This window comes from Staurois parvus, unplaced genomic scaffold (genome assembly GCF_062004578.1).
Source record: "Staurois parvus isolate SC_StPar_1 unplaced genomic scaffold, SC_StPar_1.0 ptg000211l, whole genome shotgun sequence".
Taxonomy (NCBI): domain Eukaryota; kingdom Metazoa; phylum Chordata; class Amphibia; order Anura; family Ranidae; genus Staurois; species Staurois parvus.
In genome coordinates, this window is record NW_028318007.1 from 173,429 (window position 1) to 181,406 (window position 7,978).

Sequence of the window (7,978 nt, forward strand, 5' to 3'; positions counted from 1 at the left end):
CCCCCCGCTCCCCCCCCTATGCTGCCACATTTGGCATCTTTTGATATGGAGGGAGGAGCAGGTGCCTGCATTTGACAGGCGTCCACTCCCACTTCCAGCTGAATTCACCGCGTCGAACTGTGGCGGAAGTTCGGCACCCCCCACAGCCCTCTGGGACACTTCCAAGGTCCCAGAGGACTGCAGCCCATTCACAAAACGCAGTGCAATTCAGGCATTAGGACACCGGCGGTGAAGCAACCAGGTTTCATTGCCAGTTTCCCTTAGTCAAGATGGTGGCACCAGCGCTCCACAACTGATTGAAGAATCGGCTCAGGGTGAGGACACTGCTGGATGCCTGGACAGGTAAGTGCCCTACTATTAACCACTTGCCGCCCAGCCACTGTACATATACGGTGGCAGGGCGGCACTCGCAGGCAAAACCACGTTTTAAAACGTGTGTTTTGTAAACAAATAGGGGGCGCGCGCTATCGACGGTCCTTAGCAGCTATGTCCCAGCGATCGGCGGCAAACAGTGACAGACAGCACAGCTGCAGTAACTGTGCTGTCTGTCACTTCTCTGTCAGCTCGAGGATGAGCTGATCGAGAAAGAACAGTTTCTCTTTCTCGATCTGCCTTGTCCCGTCCAGCACACCCCTCCCCGCCCCCTAGTAAAACACTCCCCTCACTCCTATAACCCTTCCCTGCAAAATAAAGTTAACCCCTTCCTCCCCATTGCCATTAGTACAGTGTCAGTGTTTTTTTTTTGCACTGATCACTGTATTCGTGTTTTTGGGGATGTCAGTGACCCTAAGTCAGTACCCCCCAATGTCAGAATGTCCGCCGCAGTCCCGAAGTCCCGCCATAAGTTGCTGGTCGCTACCATAAGTCCCTGATCACCGCCATAATTCGCTGATCGGCGCCATTATTAGTATAAAAAAAACCCTAAAAATCCCAGTATCTTTCCCGCCATTTGTAAACGCTATAACTTTCACGTAAACCAATTAATTTACATGTATTGGGTTTTTTTTTTTAGCAAAGACATGTCGCAGAATGCATTTTGGCAGAAATTTATGACTAAATTTGATTTTTGCATTTTTTTTTTTACTGGATATGTTTTATAGCAAAAAGTCCGAAATATTGTTTTTTTTTCCTCAAAATTTTCAGCCTTTTTTTTATAGCGCAAAAAATAAAAATTGCACAGGCGATCAAATACAACAGAAAGAAAGCTCAATTTGTGGGGGAAAAAAGGATGTAAATTTCATTTATGTACCATATTGCATGACCGCGCAATTGTCCGTTAAACTAGCGCAGTGCTGTAGAGCAGAAAAATGGTGTAAATTGCAGTATTTATACCATAGTTTGTAGACGCTATAACTTCCACACAAAGCAATCAATATACACTCTGTTTTTGGGATTTTGTTTACCAAAAACATGGAGCAGAATACATTTTGGCCTAAATTTATAACCAACTTTGAGTTTACTATATATTTTTTATAGCTGAAAGTAAAAAATATTGTTTTACTTCAAAATTTTTGGCCTTTTTTTGTTTATAGCGTGAAAAATAAAAAGCGCACAGTTGATCAAATTACACCGAAAGAAAGCTCTATTTGTGTGAAATAAAGGACGTAAATTTCGTTTGGGTGCAGCATTGCATGACCGCGTGGGGGATGAATTACTATGGGGGATGAATTACTATATGGGGGATGAATTACTATGGGGGATGAATTACTATGGGGGATGAATTACTATATGGGGGATGAATTACTATATGGGGGATGAATTACTATGGGGGATGAATTACTATATGGGGGATGAATTACTATGGGGGATGAATTACTATGGGGGATGAATTACTATATGGGGGATGAATTAATATGGGGGATGAATTACTATAGGGGGATGAATTACTATATGGGGGATGAATTACTATATGGGGGATGAATTACTATGGGGGATGAATTACTATGGGGGATGAATTACTATATGGGGGATGAATTAATATGGGGGATGAATTACTATAGGGGGGATGAATTACTATATGGGGGATGAATTACTATGGGGGATGAATTACTATATGGGGGATGAATTACTATAAAAACTTATTGAAACTAAAAACAGTGTACCATCCTATGTATTTTCAGTTTTAAAAATGTGGCTCTCAAAATAAATTTCAATCGTGGTTTTGGCGAGATTTGGCTCAGTTGAAAAAAAAGGTTGCCCACCACTGACCTAAGAGACTGGAAGGTACACTTACAACAAACCTGTATCAAGGTTACATTCATAGCTCTTTGTTTCTGCTTTGAAAATCTCACCAAAGTTAAAGTGGTTGTGAACCCTTAATATACCTAGTGAAATGACTGGCCTCAGGTGATACCCAGAGATTAAACAAATCCTCCTATATAAGTTGTACCCGTTTATCTGCTGCCATTTGTCCCCTACATCCATTCAAAGTGCAGAATTTACACAGAATCTCTCAGCTCTGAAAAGCAGGGGGTGGGGAACTGAAGTTACATCAGTGAAGAGAGCTCTGGAAGCTGAGTGGAGAGAAGGGACACACCGCCTTCACACAACACACAGGAACAGAGCTGAGGCTGTCAATCTGCTGTTCCCTTCCCAGTCACCATTTTTCTCTTGGTGTCAGGAAAACTTGTCAGAAGTAGATCATACTGATAGCAGAGGAATGAAGTAGCAGACAGAAATTATACCTGGTGCTCTGGATTTAGACAAGCACACACTATAGAGGGATATGTTTTGTTCCTATTTCATGTCTGAGGTTTACAACCACTTTATGGGAAATCCTCTGTTAAAAAAAGTGTTCAGATTGGAAGATTTACCCTCTCTATCCCTCTATTTCTGTTTTGGTGAAAAGTTTGGATTTTCCCTCATTTTGTTTTCCATTGACAATGGTCACCAGAATAAATAGGGACATTGAATCTCCCTAGAGGGGAAAGAAATGGCAATGAAAACGTGAGAGGGCCTTCCTTACTCAATCCAAACATTGAAAAATAATGTAGTTTTTGAAAAAGAGAACTTGTGTCAAGGGGGGAAATTTCAAAGTAGGAGTGAAGTTGTACTGCAGACACTATAAGGTGCCATTTGGGGTTCAGCTACTCCAGTTGCTGCTGGAATCAACCAAACATCCCTTTCAAATACCAACCACATGATAGCGCTAGCACCTGACAGCTGGCCACTCAGGTACCCACAGCATTTTTTGTAGGGGAACTAGGGGGTCATGTGCCCCATACCTGAATTTGGGATTTTTAAACATTGCATTCTTCGTTATGTTTTACAGTACAGACCGTGAAGTATCAAACTGTACAGAATACAGAGAGATATCACGAGAAAACAATATACCTGGGTATAAAACAGTTAAGATGTGGTACAGTGCTCGTCTCAATTCTACGTAGATGTGAGAATGGCAGGTGAAGGGTCAGCTCTATCCGTTAAGTGTCCCTGTATTGTGGCACTCTCCAGTCTTTTGACATACCAGTTTGATGCCCACGTGTTCCCATCATGAGAAGATGGCAATCATGCTGTACCAGTATAAGAAGAAAATGATTGATTTGGAAGAGTCAGAATAGAATAAAGGGGAAAAAAGGGATGGGGTGGATAGGGGAAGGAGGCACCTGCTTGAGCGAAGGGAAAGTCATTTCCCTCTGCAAATAGGTTTTTATGGGGGGTCCAATGGATGATTGGGTTGACCTTATGGTACCTGCTATACACCATCACTGTTAACCAAACATCAGATCATGTGGTGCTGCTTCCCAATCAGATAGATCAGAAAGGGCTGTGGCTATCAACATGCACGACTACGGCCTTCAAATGCAGAGACAGGAATCCTTCAATCTACAATGAAGTCGACAACTAGGTGAAATTCCAACAGAATTTTGCTTTATTTCATCTTAAGCAGTAAAAGGTTCCAAACAAAAGCCAACACTAAGGCATTTCAGACTGAAAAGGTCTTATTCACAGCTGTGATCGCATTACAAGTCATTCCCATCCAAAGTTGCATCAAAGTCGCAATGTAAAGTTGAAATGGAAATCGCACGACTTTGAGTCCAGCAATTTTGAATGGAGCCAAGGAGTTCAGTGAGGTGACAGTTCATATAGGAGATGCCAGCAAAGACTAAAAGTTCATATAACATACCTAGATGGCTAGAAGTGTGACCATTGAATTCAGCTTACAGCAGTAATGGGTAAAGCAGGATGAGGTAGATGGGGCTGACAGTGAGGGTAGTTGGATAAATACATTTAAATTCGATTTCAGTTTTGTTCCACATTATTGTTGTATGTACTTCTTAGTTTGGTTTAGTGACAGTTCCATCTAACTCTCAGGGGTTATAGTCCCACTTTGCGGAATCCTCAATGTTGTTCCAACAGAGCTCAGCATTACGTGAGCCGTAGATTTCGTCTCGGATCAGTGTTTTCTGAAAATGAACACTTCCAAAAGTTAATTTGACCTAAATCGCCTGATAATAACACAAAATTGAAGGGATGGCTGCAGGATGACAGGCCCCAGCCTGATGGATAATGTTAGGGTTTCAAGCTGCAATTGTTGTGCTCAGCTCAGTCATTTGAGAAGCCGGCTTTATATACAACCTTTATATCAGCCTTTGGGATTTTAGTTTCTTCACATGCAGCTCTGAAAGCCCTAATTATGAGCCAAGCAAGTGACTGGCGTTTTCTTCCCAGCCATGCTTTTTATGAGCAGAAGAGGCATTTGATATCTTGCCAAATGGACTTTGTAAAGAGAGCTTCCAGTTTACCTGAAGGTTTATCCAGTTGCTTTATAATTCAAAATTAAAAGTGTAGTGTCCAGTAAGGAAAAGGAAGCCTAGACCTAGGGCTCACCTGGCAGGGTTTAAAGAGGTTTGGCTCAGGAGGAGTTTTAGGTAGGTGAAATGTAAATAAGGTCAGGGTACTTACCAGATTGGTGGATTGGAAGGAACAAGTGGGGCTTCAAGGGATGATCAGTAGTAGGATCCCAATGAGGTCTTCATATGGAAGAGGGACTGCGTTGGAACCTCCCTCCCTTCTATGGGTTCAGTTGTTGGGCATTTCTTGGGACAGTTCCTCTGGTGTGATTTGTCAAGGCAGCTGGTGGGGGTAAAAGGCCCTTGTATGTGCTTTAATATAGGCAAAAATGTATTCTGGTAGGAACCTGTCTTGGAAATGGCTACTAGTTGTTTGTTTATTGGGTGGAGGCCTAATTTTCAGGTAAGCAGGTACAGTACTTGAAGTTCTGATGTCTACAAGGACCTTGGGGCTCCATTATTTTCATATTGTACCGATTGTTTTTGTATGTTATTTTTTACAAATTTGCTAAAAAGGTCACTTGGGTAAAGTAAAAGGGGAGATTGGTCAAGCAGTCGTAGAGACAAATCATCTTTTATAACCTTGACAAGATCTTTCCTGTTTTCTGGCATTTAAGTGACTTTGTGAGTTGTCCTATAACATAGTTGATGCTGTCATTAGATCAGATAGATTATGTTTCCACTCCCTTCCATTGCCCGGTATTTTGAAGTAAACCTCATAGGAGAGAAATATAGGGACTACCACTGCTGATCTGAAAATTCTTATTGTTTTATTTTGCATTGCATCCTACTGAGCCATCCATGCTGCTTTCTGAATTGCTTGCTGCCATGCTTGTGTGATGGGTTTTTGCTTGCTTCAGTTGGGTTTTGTATTCCCATACCAGTCAGTGGGAATGAAGAACATAGAACCAACAAACACAAATGCTCTTGCGCTTGGGGATGGACTCGATGCAGGCTACAACCACATTAAGAATGTCCTGGAACATGCACACCTTGTTGCCCTCAAATGGACCGGGGAAATCCAAATATACTGAATGAGGAAAGACAAAACAGAGGGCGCACAGGCCTAGTGCATTACCATAAAAAATGTTTAATAAAAAATAAAGTTTGTGTTGTACTCACAAACGACAATATAGTCAAGGCACATCATAAAGAACAGCTGGGTCAGCACCGCGCTGAGTAACAGTCCGCAATAGGGAGTTTAGACATCCGAAAGGCTGACGCGTTTCGAGGACTTGCCTCTTCCTCAGAGCTGAATGAAGAACATACTTGAAGCAGGTCAAACGCTGATCAGAAGGAGGTCAACTGCACCTGTCAATGAACTCTGAATGATCTCAGAAGTTCCTCATACTGATGCCATAAACACCAAAGCCTGTCGACAAGGACCCCAACACTAGAAACATCCTTACAGGAGGGCAAAAGCTCAGGGATTATCTAATTAATGAGATGCTCCTCTTTGTTGGCCACCAGCAGGCTGGAGAGGTGACTAAAGCCTCCTACACACAATGAGAGTATCAAATGGTTGGCCATCCATTTTTTGTTCTTGCATGCTAGTTTCATATCGAAAATGAAGTGGTTACTAAAGTTACGAAAATTCTCATAAGACAGAATACAACTTCAGAAGTGATGTAATGTATTGTATAGTATTGTAATGCATTCTTTAGTTTCTGAGCATGTGCAATCTTGGTCACTCATTTTTTTTGCAGAGAAGAACTGTACAAATTAAACAAAAATCGTTTCTTCTGTAATCATACCAAAAAAATGTTGTGCTTGTCCCTTTGGATAATTTTGAATGAACTGTCGTGATCGGCTCTTGAAAGCTGTGTACTAATGATGAGATCATTGGACAGTCGGCCCGAAAGTGATCATTTTTGTCTAATTTTCTCATAGTGTGTACTAGGCTTTAGAAATCAGAGCTTAAAGCAGAGTCCCACCTAAAAAAAAAAAAAAAGTCAGCAGCTATAAACACTGTAGCTGCTGACTTTTAAAATACAGACACTTACCTGCCCCTCGGTCCAGCAGTGTCTTCACCACCACTGGTTTGACCAGCCATCTTCTCTCCCTGGCACCGGCATCTTCAGTGTGGGCACCCGGCTCTGACAGCTTGCGGCTTCACAGCCGAGTGACCACTGCGCATATGCGAGAAGTGCTGCGCTTTGTGAATGGCCCCGTGGTCTTATGGGACTTGTCACATGTCCCAGAACACTACAGGGAGGGAGGTGGGGGGGAGGGGAGACAACTTCCGCTTCAGATTGCCTAGGCAATCGCAGCGGAAGTGGGAGTGGTTACCTGTGAAATTCAGGTACCCCCTCCCCTCAAAGGTGCCAATCCTTAAATGGGGAGCGGGGGACAAAGCCTTAAAGCGGAACAATTTTGGGTGGAGCTCCGCTTTATAAAAATGATTTTTGCTTGAAGCCACACAACAGATGGAACACAACTGAGATCCTGAAATTTTGTCTGGAATTCCACTTTAATGAGATAAAGAACTAAATGGGGGGTTCATTTGGTTTAAATCCTGTATCTAGAGGCGAGGTGTGGCCTGATAATTGCTAGTTTAAAATGCCTGACTTATAGCTTAAGGCATATCTCCAGTGCCTTCCCCATTTTACCCGTTTTTGAAAAAGTCCCAGAATACATACCTAAAATCCAGGAATCTTCAATACGGTCATGAGATGGGCCAGGGTCAATCTTTTGGGGGCGGTGGGTAGTCCTCTGCATAGACATCACTAATGTTATCACCTGTGAGGGCCGGTTTGTGCAGTGTTCCATTGTGAACCCAGGCTGTGTAATGATGCTTCCCCAGGGGCTCATAGGAAATGGGTTTAAGGATGATGGCCATCTTTTAACCCAGAAGAGGTGCAGTGCTGGCCAATGGCAGTGGACTTGAAAGTCAGTGCTGGAGCATGTAGTGGGTAAGAAGCGATTTGGGAAAGTTTTCTTTTGGATGGAATGGAATAAGGATTTTTTTTTTAATTACATGGAGATCTGCTTTAACTTTTATTTATATTTGAATTCTTTGAAAATAGCATGATATAATCTGAACTTTCCCTTTAAGTAAACCTTTCATAGTCAGAAATTATAACTACTGAACTCATAACTAGCTGTATAATTATGACAGTTATCATGTGGAAGGACGCACTTTGCTGACACGGCATGTAAACTGTCAGTAATACATGTGGTGACTT